The following is a 15,984-nucleotide window of genomic DNA, read 5'->3' as shown; positions in this document are numbered from 1 at the left end:
ATCTAAAGAGGAGTGGCACCGGTGTGTCTTCTGCTGTTGTAGCTCATCTGCTTCAAGGTTTGACGTGTTTTGTGTTCAGAGATGCTCTTCTGCAGACCTCGATTGTAACGAGTGCTTATTTGAGTTACTGTTGCCTTTCTATCACCTCAAACCAGTCTGGCCATTCTCCTCTGACCTCTGCCGTCGACAAGGCATTTCCACCCAGAAAATGTGCGTGAAAATCCCAGTAGATCAGCAGTTTCTGAAATACTCTGACCAGAATGTTACTGCTAAATTAGCCTTGTTATTTATTTTAAAATTATGCTAGTAAATTGACTGTGGCATTGCTTCCTTTAATTGTCCTGTATTTGTTTGTGATCCAGGCATGTGTACATCGGTACACAGAAAAAAAACAACTAAAGGTTTTCACAGTACACACAGCTATCATAAAATAAAACTAAACTCAACCTCTGGATTGGACACTTTCTGGAAAATTTAGCTGTGTATGCAAATGCATTGTAAAGGCAGAAAAAACACTGCATGAAATCTGAGCAACAGAATGAAGCACACACTGAGCACAAGTCAAACAAGTAATTTAAACCAGAAAACTAAAGGAGGCAAGCCACTTGTTTTTCTTGTAAACTTATAAATGAGTTTGTGTGAAAGGAGCTGAGCTATAGTACAGCTGTAATTTTTAGCTTTACATGCCACTTTCTGGAGTGCCGCACAGCAATTCTGTGTTCCACAGAATTTAATCTGAGTGAATTTTGTACAAGAGACGTTAAAATGGTTAAAACCTGTAGATAAGACACAGTTATTGAATTCTATTTAAAAAAAAAAAAAAAAAAAAAAAAAAAACATTATTTGGCATGGTGAAGGCAGAGTGATAAACTCACAAAGAAATCATTACTACTGCAGCAGATTATTATGTTGCTTTGACAAAGAAAATCCTAAAAATCTACTTTCAACTCCTCACTGAGCTTTCAAGCCCCACTAAACCCTCAACCATCAAAAACACCCTTGAGAATATCTAGCAATGCCCAAAGCAACCAGCCAGGACACCCTAACAACTCTCTAGTAACATGTCAGGATAACCTAACAACTGCATAGTAACATTCTAGCAACCAGCTAGAACAGCCTAACTTCCAAATACTAAGAACACTCTAGCAAATACCAGGCAACAACCTAGCAACCACCCAGCAAACCCTAGAAACTGCCTGGCAACAGGTCAGAATACTAGCATTGTCCTAGCAACCAATCAGAACACCCTAACTTTCAAAGAAAACTCTAACAAGCTGCAAAAAAAAAAAAAAAAAAATCATTCAAGCAACCTCCCAGGATACCCTAGCAACACCCTAGCAACCACCCAAGATTTCCTTGCAATGTCCTCGTGACCAGAACACCCAAACTTCCAAACACCAAGAACTCTATAGCAAATGGCAAGCAACTAAGTGTTAAAAGAATTCAAGATTTGCATAATCTTGAAAAATCAAATTGCTTCAATCCAACTAATCAAAAACAGTACATGAGGATAAGTATAATTACCCGAGGACAAAATTTGATGAATGAAGGACATGGCCCGGATTGGCCACTATTTTCTGCGCCCCTCCTCATAGATAGATTGTAGGTTAGTACATTCCTTCATTCCCATAAATTTCATTGAGGTGAGATTTTAATTGAACAGTAAGCTTTTCGTCAATTAGCATAAAAGGCTTTTCAAGCCTTCTTGGTAGAAGAGAACCGTAATTGTTTTGATTAACATATATACTGTACATGTTTTTCATAATATGTGTGTCATGCAGCTGAGTCTGCAAAAAATAAAAGGTGGGTGGTTACATTTTCAAATTAATGTTAACGTGCATCAGCTCCTAGAGATGTAATTCACAGCAGAAGCTTGGAGTTTCCCACAATGCAGCTGTGCCTCTAACTGCTGTGGCAGCTAATTCAGGTGTTCTTTATCTTCCCTGTCTTCCCAGGAGCTGCCAGGTAATACTGATTGGCACTGTGAGGTAGTTCGACTTTGCTTTGTCGACACTCAACAGTTGAACCTCCTACGCAGCATGTCTAATGAAGAGTCTACACGTGTCACGTACCATCAATCAACAGCTGTTAGCTAGTTAAGATGATGATTAAATTATTAGCAAGCATTGTGGAATAGCTACCTCAGGCTTCACCCCCATAGCAACCACAGAGTTAACTAGCAGACTGAAGCTGTCCTGGTTACTTTAATTGTAACAGCCCTGTTGGGTGCAACCACTTTCTCTGCAAGGAAACTGATGCCACTGCATTAGTAAAAATGCCACATTGGTTTTGTGTCAAGGTGCTTTGATCAAGAGACCTTGTAAATATGTTGGATATTGCTTTCCTCAAAGTCAAAGCCTTACAAACCAATAGACCCGGCAGTGAAGCAAAGCACATAGTATGAACCGTGGTGTCACCTTCAAGCTGACAGCTAGGAGACTGATAATGAAGCACTTCACTTCTTAACGGTGGGATGGAGCTGATTTCAATACCCATTTCTCTCTCTCTCTCTCTCTCTCTCTCTCTCTCTCTCTCTCTTTATTTTATTTATTTATTTATTTATTTATATATACACTTGCTTGCAGGCTCAGTTGTACATATTGATTATTGTGGTGTTTTTCCAGCTGTTTGCACATGGTACAATTTAATAGGGTGGGTGGACAGTTAGATGGACAAACAAACAAACGGATAGACAGACGGACGGACGGACGGATGGATGAATGAATGGATGGAACAATTGGATAGGTAGTTGGGTAGGTTGGTGGATGGATGGATTTTAACTATTTCAAAATTATCATAGGGATGGGAGTTAGGGATGGATGGATGGATGGATGGACGAACAGACAAGGAAATCTTTCTGGTTAGACTAGTACAGAAGTATTGTGCAACCAGCATTCAAAACAAAACATGCTGGTTTCAGCAGAGTCTATATTCATAATAAATCACAGGTAAATCGTTGCGCGGTATGTTAGACTCACTACGAGGCCGTTAAATTTCAAGACTTACAGTTTTGGAGCCCTACAGTATGCGAGTACCTGCAAGTACCTCACAGCAATCAATCAGTTCGCTCCTCACGGTGGCTGACACGACTTTCCCACTTGACTGAAAATATAAAGTTTGTTAAAAACCGCTGTGTCACCACATGAACAAATGTTTGAACTTCCTCTGGCTTTTGTGTACAGGCTGCCGTAATATTGATGGTGCAGGAATGAAACACAAAATGAAATTTACATTAAGTAATAAATCAAAGTTCCTGGTAAATGCAAGGCAGGCAGAAGCAGGTGCGAACAATCTGCAGAGACCTCAAGTCAGAGAGTTATATGACTAATGACGTGTAACTACGCCGTATAAACGTTACTGAGAGTAAAGAATACCCGGATAACACAAGAGTCCTAGATCCAATCAATCAAACAACCTGCAAATGCCTTTTTATACATTTTGCTATAGGCACATAGAGAGAACACGTATTCAACTTTGTCCATGCTCTGTGATCACAGTACACTTTTAGGAAAAAAAATTTAAATAGTGTAGATTTCAGGTTCCATTTACTCTCATAAAATGCATTTACATACCTCTGTTCCCCCTAAAGCTAATCAAAATTACAAATAACGGGGAAAATCTTCTGAATAATAATAAGAACAGCTAGATTATATATTATTTAAATTTCTGAAGAAAATGTGATCATTGTTTGCCTATGTAAATCTGCTATATGGTTCTAGCAGGTGACTACAACATTCAGAGTGCTTATTAGCACATTGCTATGAGGCTACTAGGGTGTTTTAGGTGGTTGCATCAGTGCCGTCTTGTTTGTTAGCACTTTACAATGCTAGTTTACATTGCTAGGGTAGTCCAAGTGGTTACTACGGTGTGCTGGATGGATACCACAGCGTTCTGAGGTTGTTACTGCATTGTAATGTGATTGTTAAGATGATTTATAAGGTTGCTATGTACAGCTTCAACGTTGTCCTGGGTGTGCTAGATTGTTCATAGTGTACTGAGGTTGTTTTGCAGTGTTTTGAGTGAAATACATGCAATATCAAAAGCACTATTTAAAGCACTAACCATAAGCATGATCAATAGGTAGCAACCTTACAAGTACCACTAATAAACACTAGCAGTACACAACTTTTAACTGGATAACAGTCAACATGACATACCAGTTAACCAAGTCATATTTAGAAATGGTTTAGAAGCAAATTTCGGTTGCACTTTATTTTACAGTACGTGCACTTACATGTACTTACCGTATACTTACCTAAGAAAGTACTGGGTATTATAAGGTAACTACGATAATAAGTACATAGTATGTACATGGGGAACAGGACTGTAAAATAAAGTGCTACCCAAATTTCTAGCACATCTAATAAAAATATGGCTTAAAAATCAGATATACACAATAGACCATGACGAAAGCACTAAACCTGACTAATGCAACCCTCCCTAAACTTCCATTATTTAGAGTCTCAAATTAACTATGCCATCTCCAAACCCATCGCTAATGTCCACGCAACATCTTCTACACCCCATAAAACCAGCCTTTTCCGTCTTTGATGTATCTTCGATGTGCCGTGTTCATTAGTGGCAATCACTGAGGCTTGTCAAAAAAGCCAGCTAAAGTGATTTCGATAATGACTCACGAGATCAATGTGATGCATGTGGGAGGCTCTAGCAGAAATGCCAAATAATAGTGCCTTCACTCGAGACAGGGTTTATATAATGTGTTCGCTTCGCTAAAAACTCAGGAGAACTTCAGTGTTAGTTCTGCTCGTTCAAGGATTTGCCTACAACTTCATAAAAGACCAATTAGAAGGGGCACGTTTGACACGCATTTGAGGATACTTAATGGGTTTTTTTTTTCAGAGCATGCTTGAATTAATTGAAAGCCTAATTACGGTGCCTGGGATCCCAGTGGTTACACTACACAAGGATTTTTTTATTTTTTTTTATTATTGTTGGAGACCATCTGTAGGCGACTGACTGAATCTTAATTTCCTCTCCCCTTGTTTGAAATGCATACTTTGCCCTTAAAGCATTCATGCATTTGGAGTGTTGTTTTTTTTTTAACTCATTACCCAAGACAGCATGTTGCAGACTCATTGTGAAGCCCAAAGATCCCTATTAGGTGAGCTAAAAGGGGTTGTTGGGACAGTATATCAGTGCCGGCAGACATACAGTAGTAAACCACTTATAATTACATTATACAATGGACTGTGTCCTAAGGGTGATGACATTGTCTGTTTTTCCCTCATATGAAGACTAAAACTGACATACACATCCATAAACAACTTCACCATAATGGACTGAGCAACTCTCCCAGGTCATTATTTTGGTTGGAAAACAGGAGACTTTAATAGAAATGTCTGCGAGTTCAGTTTATCTCATCTTCATCTCTTCTTTTGTCTGATTTTGCTGTCTTTTCATTTTTTTCCTTTTCTTGGTTAAATCTAAAGTTCTATTGTATACATGAATACAAATCATTATTTTCATTTTTATTATAATCATTATTATAATTAAATACATGTACACTACTGTCGGTATGATTTTTAAAAATGTTTTTTAAAGAAGTCTTTTAGTTTCGCCAAGGCTGCATTTTTTTTTTACAAAAAATACAGTAAAAACAGTACTATTGTGAAATATTTCAACAATTTAAAATAAATCATTTTGATTTTAAATTATATATTTTAAGATGTTCTTTTTTTTGTGATGCAAAGGTAAATTTTCAGTATCATTACTCCAGTCTTCAGTGTCACATGATCCTTCAGAAACCATACTAATATGCTGATTTGCTGCTCAAGAAACATTTCTTATTATTATCAACACTATAAAAAAATTACTGTGATTTTAATGGTAAAAGACTGTAAAAATGCTATGGTGAAAATCAGTTAATTGGTTTACAGAAAGTTTCGGTACTATATAAGGTGAATAACTGTAATAGATCTAATGGTACATTTAATGTAATTTTATGGTAAAATACCATTAAATTTACAGTTTTTGGAAGTGGAAAATAACAAGTCATTGTATAATTTACAGTGAAAACCCCTACATTGATATTCCCACAATTCCCTGCGTGACACATCACATTTGATGTATTTTCTTTGAAATAAGTTAGTTTTTTCTACATTAGGGTTTTATGTTACATCTAATGTTGTTAAATTAATGTTTATTGCATTTTTAAAATGTCATGTGTCAAAACAGATATTAGTACTTCAATAAGTTGGTAAATTAATATTATAACAGTTAAAGGTGCAATATGTAATATTTTTGCACTAAAATATCCAAAAACCTCTAGTACATATTAGGATTTTCTCACACCTAAGTCATACAACGAAACGGCATCATGCCTCAGACTAAAAGGCTTCAGTCATCGGACAAAATGGTATCACGCCTCAGACTGAAAGGCTTCAGGTCTCAGGAAAAATGACGTCAGGTCTTGTACAATTAGGTATCGAACGAAACAGCCTCAGACCAAAGGGCTTCAGATGAAAAGGCATCAGATGAAACGACTAAAAGGCATCAGTTTTTTTTGTTTGTTTTTTTTTTTTTTTGTATAGCCTAACTTTCTATTGGCTTTTATCCCATCATAATGCCGTCCTTCAGTTGTCTTTTTCTTTACTGTTACTATTCCCAAATTGATGTAAGGTGTGTGTGCGTGCATGTTAATTATGTAGAATCTATCTGTTGATGGTATTCATGTAGGCTATTTATGTAATCCCTTGGCGAATAAGAAAAGAAAAGAACAGAAAAGAACATGCTGATTTTCACATTGGTCTGCAGAAAAACAGCAATGGGCTGAATGAAAATGTAAAATGTGACTCTTCCATCCAGATAGTGGTATTCTGTTTTTATTGTTATTTTTATTTTTTATGCATTCCTTTTTTATTCTTATGTATTTGTTTCCTTTTTATGTAAAGCACTTTTAATTAGCACATTTCATACACAATGGTAAATAAATAAAATTGCCTTGCCTTGCCTAATCGACTCTCTGACAGTAGGTGGTGCTGGAACAGCAGAAATAAAGCTGTTTCCTTGGTAACCTCTGTACACAAAGCAGCTATGCTTATAACAACGCATTCAAATAGCTCGAAATATTTTTGTTCACCTCTCTTATAAAAATAAACCATGGTTTTACTACAAATAAAACAAAATGGTTATTGTAGTTAACCATGGTAACCAAATTAACCATGGTTTTGCTACACTATAGTTTATAGTATTTGTAATAAAATTATTGTTATACTAGCCTATCTATCCGGAAAAAAAAAAAAAAAAAAAAAAAATCATAGTTAACACACTTTTAACCATGTGTTCACGATAGTTTGCAATGCAAGCTAGTTGCAATGTGTTATTTTGCTAGCTTTTTATACATGCAAATAAAACTACTGAATAATACGTGAAGTTTTATACAACATTAGTGTAACATTTATCAGAAAACTGCGTGCACGTGACATCACATTGAGGCGGGGCAATTCGCTTCTTTCTAAGTCCGTTTCGTCTGATGCCTTTTGGTCTGAGGCTGTTTCGTTCGATGCCTAATTGTACGAGACCAGACACCTGACATCGTTCTTCCTGAGACCTGATGCCTTTCAGTCTGAGGCGCGATACCGTTTTGTCCAATGACTGAAGCCTTTTAGTCTGAGGCATGACACCTTTTTGTTGTATGACTGAGATGTGAGAAAGTCCTAATATGTGCACCGTACACTAGGCCAGTGTTATATATTTTGTGCACTTGAGTACTTACAATATCCCAAATGTTTCCAACTATTTGTAAATTGTGAGAAAATTGCAATTTTAACCAAGGCTCCGGGACGTGTGAGGAGTCACCTGTCAATTGCGTCATACCCACGTTAACCCTCGGTTTCCGTGTTTTTTTTTTGTGTTTTTTTTTTGTAGAAACCATGGAAACACCAAAGACGCTTTAATATATTACACATTTTAATAGACAAGGGAACAACTGTTTTGATATATTTATAGACAGACCATGCCTCAGAGAAAAACACTATTTTGTCAAGTAGCTAAAATAGCATAATCAGATGCAGCTTTATTATAGTAAAAGTAATACAGAATTTTCTCCATCATACAATACGTTTTAAAATTATTTGCATGCCATTTATCAACACAAGCCATCCAGCATTTACTATGATATAATACAATTGATCTAGCTTCCTGCAGTGTGCAACAAGTGTCTCAGAGCAACCGCCAAGCAAACGATCAGAGTAACGTTATAACATTTTTAACACACTCAAATGTATCTAATATGATAAACAGAGTTGTGTTACCTCATACTCATGACCAGAAAAGCGGAAGCAGCACCGGTGACTGTGACATAATAAAAGTCCCGCTGCTCGTGTTGCGCAATCACTCCTCGTTCAGCTCCCACAACACTCGGCCCTGCTCTACTTCATACTACAATAACCTTAAAGGTGCCCAAGAATGCTTTTTCACAAGATGTAATATAAGTCTAAGGTGTCTCCTGAATGTGTCTGTGAAGTTTCAGCTCAAAATACCCCATAGATTTTTTTAAATAAATTTTTTTAACTGCCTATTTTGGGGCATCATTAACTATACACTGATTTTGGCAGCGCCGCCCCTTTAAATGGCGTGCTCCCTGCCACACGAGCTCTCGACTATATTACAGTGCATTTACAAAGTTCACACAGCTAATATAACCCTCAAATGGATCTTTACAAGATGTTCGTCATGCATGCTGTATGCATGCTTCGAATTATGTGAGTAAAGTATTTATTTTGATGTTTACGTTTGATTCTGTATGAGTTTGAGGCTATGCTCTGTGGCTAACGGCTAATGCTACACTGTTGGAGAGATTAAGAATGAAGTTGTGTTCATGCCTTATACAGACTGCACATGTTTAAAAATGAAAATAGCGACGGCTCTTGTCTCCGTGAATACAGTAAGAAACGATGGTAACTTTAACCACATTTAACAGTACATCAGCAACATGCTAATGAAACATTTAGAAAGACAATTTACAAATATCACTAAAAATATCATGCTATCATGGATCATGTCAGTTATTATCGCTCCATCTGCCATTTTTCGCTGTTGTTCTTGCTGGCTTACCTTGTCTGTGCACAGATCCAGACGTGAATACTGCCTTTCCTTGTCTAATGCCTTGAACATGGGCTGGCATATATGCAAATATTGGGGTCATACATATTAATGATCCCGACTGTTACGTAACAGTCGGTGTTATGTTGAGATCTGCGTGTTTTCCGGAAGTCTTTTAAACAAATGAGATTTATATAAGAAGGCGGTTTGAAACTCAATGTATGTTTCCATGTACTGAACTCTTGTTATTTAACTATGCCAATATAAATTCAATTTTTGATTCTAGGGCACCTTTAATAATCGCATCCATGAACATGATTTCTTTCCGAGTCCTATCCCGACTCTTTTGCACCGTCCGTTGAGGTGAAGACCACATTTCCCAAGATTCCGCACTCAAACTTGACATCATCAAGCTACGCCTTTGTTTTGAATAGACCTCTAGCGACCTCTAGTGGACAGAATTCTTACATACTGCACCTTCAATGAAATTCTCTTTTTTAACTGTAAATTTAACAGATTTTTTTACAGTGTAAAAAAACATAATTATTACAATATAAACCTTTAAATTATATGGTTTCGAACTGTAAAATAGACAGTAAAATGCTGTCCCGTAAAACGTTGCTACCATATTTTCTATGGTAAAATTATGGAAACAACAGCTGCTGTTTTTTTTACCGTAAATTTTACAGGATTTTTTTTTTTTTTTTTTTACTTTTGATAGAAAAAAAGTATTAGTTAATATTTAAAGTTGAAGCATGTAAATTTACTTTAAGCAAGCCATTTGTAACAACCTTGGCTTGACTAATGGAGTTCATAGTGAGATCTGTTTGGTCAACCAGTGGCAGATATGGGAGAGGAAACCTGTTTGTAAAAAAAAGCCATTATCTTTGCAGTTCTATTTAGTGCAAAAATTGCACACTTCATCTGAAAGCACAGCCCGCAAATTGAAAAGTGTTGGAAAGCCTAATGACGTCCAGCTCCCCCTGTCTGGACGTAATGGGTGGGGCTTGATCTTGTCCAGCTCCACCTCTGTGGAACTAGTGGGTGGAGCTTAACCTAATTAGGTTTAGGGATAGGGTAAGGTTAGAGTGTTGCTGGACATTCAAGCTCCACCCATTACATTAAGAGAAAGGGAGTTGGATGTCAAACTCTGCTCCACCCACTGGCTCTGCAGTGAGCATCCACTCCAATTTGAAGAATCACTGCTTCTACTCTTTTATCATGACTAACCCATCCCCATGTAGTACATCCTTACAAATTCCTGTGCACCATGAGAATTATGAATGAGAAACGAAAACAGGCTAATAAAGCGCTTAAAGGCATATTTGAAAATAGAGCACATAATTACCACAACAACAGCATCACTTATTAAGACCTCAGCGCACGCATGTCTCTTTAAGAGGCTTATTCTTATATATGCGGTGTAGCTGCAATGGTTTCTCCAAGGAATGACATTTATTGCTGTTTGAAGGGAATGAGATGCTTTATGACACTCAAGGAGGTATATTTATTATTATTTATTTATTTTGCAACAGTGCAAGCCCATGTGTGCCTGCGATTTTTCAAGCTACAGTCAGCACTGTGTTTTCACATGTGCATGTCAGGTTTACGTCACATCTGGTGATTAGCTTTTGACGTTCGTGATGAAGCACATGGAACTGAGACGCAGTGAGAGACAGAAGCAGATTATCTCTGGTTTATAGCCTCATTTGTACTGTGCTTGGAAAATATTATTGACTCATATGAAAGAGGCCTGTTTCAATTTGTATCTGCAAGTATGAGCAAGTCATAAATGGGGGGATACTGTGAATTTATCTAATGGTTTATTAGTTTTGCTTAGCATGGAAACCTGAAGAGCTGTTAGCTCCCTACAGGGAATGCTGTTTTTGCTATGTTTGTCTTACAATTCAGAACTGGTATGAAGAAAGCAAGGTGAAAGCGAACAACTCAGACATTATAATGAAGTAGGGTTGTGCGAGGACATTGCATAGCATACTGGTTGCATATCCTGTTGCTCTTCTTTGTGCTGCCTAAAAATGGTTTTAAAAAATAAGTCTGTCTTGTAAAGCTGACCACATAGGTTCAACAAGCAGTTTATGTAAAATTGTTGTTTTGCTCTTTACTTTATACTTTTTTTTTTTTTTTTTTTCTTCAGATCAGTGGCATAGCAGAAGCAAGATGAAGGAGGCCTATTCGTTGACTAATTTGAGTACTTAGCACAGTACACTATGTCCAGAATGATGCCCTCAGCCCTTGCAGTAAACACTTTGGTGATATAATTACTCATAAACGTGGGTTCCATCAGTCAGCAGGCTTCGCTAAAGTGTACAAAGAGGGCATGTGAGCATTTAACATGACAAACAGTACAATCAACAGTCTCAGGAACTTCGCAGACACGTGAAGGCAAACCAATTGTGTTTTTTGTAACAGAGACACATAAGGTATTGCCTTTGTCAATGGTCAAAGAATAAAGCCCTAGGTACAGTGGTGGTCAGAATTATTGGCACCCTTGGTAAATATGATCAAAAATGACTGTAAAAATAAATCTGAATTTTTTATCCTTTTGATCTTTAATTCATAAAATTAGCAAAAATCTAGCATTTCATTGAACGAAAAGAATTGAAAGTGGGGGGAAAATCAGATTATGAAATAAATGTTTTTCTCCAAAACACTTTGGCCACAATTATTGGCACCCCTAGAATATTTCATGAGTAAAATATCTCTGAAGTATATTCCCATTCATATTTACATTTTTTTTTTTTCACCAGGGTGATAATGAACATGAAATTGTCCAGCCGAGACTTCCTGTTCCACAGGAGTATAAACATGAGGAAACACAAAGGCCAAATTCCCTTAAACATTCATCACAATGAGTAAAACCAAACAATATAGTTATGATGTGCAGCAAAAGATTGTTGAGCTTCACAATATAGAAAGTGGCTGTAAACAAAAAAAAATAGCTAAAGCATTGAAAATCCCCATTTCCATCAGGCCATCAGGGCATTAATTGAGAAGTTCCAATTAACTAAAGATGTTACAAATCTGCCTGGAAGAGGACGAGTGTCTAAATCGTAGTAATGCATGGTGAGGAGGAAAGTTTGAGTGGCCAAAGACTCTCCAAGGATCACAGTTGGAGAATTGCATAGATTAGTTAAGTATTGAGTCTCAGAAAGCCTAAAACAAATTTATCAAATAGCACCTACATCCCCACAAGTTGTTCGGGAGGGTTTCAAGAAAAATCCTCTGCTCTTATCCAGAAACAATCTCCAGCATATTCAGTTGTCAGTCAAGACTGGAACTTCAAATGGGACCAGCTTCTATGGTCAGATGAAACAAAAAAAAAAAAAAGCTTTTTGGCACCAAACCCACCAGATGGGTTTGGTGCACACATGGATAAAAGGTACCCCATGCCCACGGTTAAATATACTGGTGGATCTTTAATGTTGTGGGCCTATTTTTCTGCTGGAGGTCCTGGACATCTTGTTCAGATATATGGTATCATGGATTCTATCAAATACCAACAGATAAAAATTCAAAACCTGACCGTTTCTGCTAGAAATCCAACAATGGGCCATGGTTGGATCTTCCATTAGGACAATAATCCAAAACAAACATCAAAACCAACACAAAAATGTGTCAATGAGTCCAAAATAAAGCTTCTGCCATGGCCATCCCAGTCCCCCGACCTGAACCCTAAAGAAAATGAGTGGAGTGAACTGAAGAGAAGAAGCACCAACATGGAGCTGGAATCTGAAGGATCTGGAGAGATTCTGCATGAAGGAATGGTCTCTGATCTCTTGTCAGGTGTTCTCCAAACTCATCAGGCATTATAGAAGAAGAGTGAGAGCTGTTTTCTTGGCAAAAGGAGGTTGCAAAAATTATTGAATAAAAGGGTGCCAATAATTGTGGCCAACGTGTTTTGTAGATAAACATGTATTTCATAATTTGACTTTCCCCCCACTTTCAATTCTTTTTCTTCAATGAAAGGTTAGACTTTTGCTAATTTTATGAATTAAAGATCAAAAGGATAAACAATGCAGATTTATTTTTACAGCCATCTTTGATCTTATTTACCAAGGGTGCCAATAATTCTGACCACCACTGTATACTTCGTTTTTTATGCGTATGCTAGTATACATGCACAGTCAAATGCACAGCCTTGCAAAGCATACTTTATTTGACTCATACACACTACACAGGTGTTCGACGTTTTGAGTAATCTCTCTAACCTCTTCACACAATCTCTCGTCTATGTGGGCCTCCATCGTCGCTGGAGCTTGCATGCATGTGTTCCGTCTGTTCTGTTTATGCAGTTTTTCTTTCACTACCTTATGAATCGACACCCCCAGGGCACGGTAGCCACCTTGTGGATAAAGTAATTACTGCAAAAAAATAAATAAATAAATGTAAAAATTAAATGTGCATGTGCGACCTGCACGCACAAGTACACGGTTACAAAAATCCAGCAGTGCGCAAACTCTTCTGATGACGAAATTCTGTATGCTGACCCACACGTATGCGTAAAAAGTGAAGTATAGTTTGGGCTTAAGGGGCGGCAAGTTACACAAAATGCAGTATTTTGTGACAAAATGTACAATAATGCATTTCGAATATAGACAATAGTAACAAAATTCACAACATTTCCTTCCGTTTCATTTTCCATTCCATTTCATTACACATTTCATTTTATGGATAATAGATAACAAAATGCATTAAAACAAAAGTCACAAAATGCAATTTTGCCCATGATATGCTTAAAGAGGTTATTCACCCAAAAATAAAAATTATGTTGTCATTTACTTGTCTTTACAAAATGGAGATATTTTGAAGAATGTGGGAAACCAAACAGTAGATGGGCCCCATTGACTTCCATAGTTTTTTTTTTTTTTTTTTTATGAAGTCAATGGGGCCCAGAACTGTTTGGTTTCCCACATTCTTCAAAATATCTTCCTTTTTGTTCAGCAGAAGAAAGAAATTCATACAAGTTTGGAAGAACTTGAGGATGAGTAAACGATGACAGAATTTTCATTTTTGGGTAAAATCTATCCCTTTAATATTTGAATAAAATGAAAGGAATTTTGTGGATCACAAAATGCATTTTGTCTACAAATGCTCATTCTTGTGACTAAGATATAGGCTATATTTTGTTGAACGAAATGCCCTCACTGAATGTGCATTTCGAAATGCATGTATTTTGTGACCAATGCATTCACAAAGATCTTTTCTTTTATCCATGAAATGAAATGGAGTGTCTATTTACACTAAGTGTAAGTCTTGTTGCAAAGGCTATTTACACTAACTCCATTCAACATCTGCAGTATGCCATAGGGAGTATGATGCATGGAAGTAGCTTTTGACGTGATCGACCCGAGTTTGAATTCGCCTTTTGTCGAACTTGCTCTTCTTCTCCCTTTTCTCACCCAACACTATCTTATGACCAATTTCTACATATTTTATGAGGTGACCTCATTCATACGATTTGTCTAAACCCCGGTGATAGGTAGGTTTAGGGGCAGGGTTTGGGGTAGGTCATTCATACGAATTCATGCGAATTTGGCAACTTGTGAAGTATGTACGATAATAGAATATCTCACTATTTTCACCTAGTGTAAATAGCATATTGCTAAGAGAATGCTGCTATTGTCACTTAGTGTACATACAGTAGCTCCTAGCCGCTGCCGAAATGAAAAGTTCATTTAAACTTCAAAGTTGCATGAAATGAAGAGCCTTTTCATTTCCATTGATGAAATGCATCCGGCTTTTGTATTTCTGTGCACAATCACTAAAACGTTTAATGCTGCATTTCATGTCACATAATACATGCAACTGACACAGTTAGTCAGGATGCACTTGGTACTGCATAAAAGCACCCTTTGCTTTCCTTCAGTTGCAGAAGTACCACTGATGAGATCTGTATACGCCTCTAGGATATTTCTGTTTGCTGGCTTGATATGTTTTGATGTGTTTCTCCCTGTTTCAATATATATTTTCCAAACGGTCTACCCTCACCAATGTTCACCGAATTGTAGATTAATTTTAACATGCGCTCGTTTGAATTCAACAACTTGGAGGCCCCCCTACTGTTCAGGGCCCCCCCCCACAGCGCCCACCCAGCGGGACCTTTCTACGCCACTGCTTCGGGATTCTTTCAATGCAAATCCTCATCCCATGTCTTTAAAAATGCATCACAAATCCCAAATGTAGAGAACCGCTTCTAACAGATAAATATAGGGCTGTTCATATGTGTCAAATTGATGCAACTATATGCATGCTAAAGCTTTCTCATGCTCAGCATCACAACTGATGTTCATGACATGTGTCACTGTTCATGGCAAGTTTTACTGTGTAAGGCCCGTCCAATCGGCCCAACGGCGGTTTCCCATTGGACGGGGAAGGTTTCTTGCACGCTTTTCAGTGTGACAAAGTAGTTTAATCCCAAGTAAACTTTTATCTGACTCCATTTTATTATGACCTCGAATTTAGTTTAGAATGTCAACTGATTATTGGTCATTGGTATAATAATTTAGCTATACATTTGATTATTCTATTTAACTCTTTACTCTTATTGTACTCGTTCATTCAGATTCCTATAACGCTTTGAGTCTCGCACCGGCCGGGCATACCATCTCATACGCACAATCTCGTCAGTCTTGGTCATTAGACAGAGGCAATGACTAATATTCTAGTGGCCGTACCCACTTTGCTCATTCTAGAATACGTTTATTTAGTCCCCATAGATCTGAACACACCGAATTAAGATACTTTTAACCAGGAGCCATGACCATTACCATAAAATCAGGCTGACCAGTTTAGCTTCCTTTAGTGGTAACTTTACATAATCATGCAGTGGTTTACCCACAGACACTTAGAATAATCTCACCATAACCAGAGGTTGAGGCCCACCCTGTTTAGATTGATCTA

This window comes from Megalobrama amblycephala, linkage group LG7, assembly GCF_018812025.1.
Source record: "Megalobrama amblycephala isolate DHTTF-2021 linkage group LG7, ASM1881202v1, whole genome shotgun sequence".
Classification (NCBI taxonomy): Eukaryota; Metazoa; Chordata; class Actinopteri; order Cypriniformes; family Xenocyprididae; genus Megalobrama; species Megalobrama amblycephala.
This window is presented reverse-complemented; position numbering follows the sequence as displayed.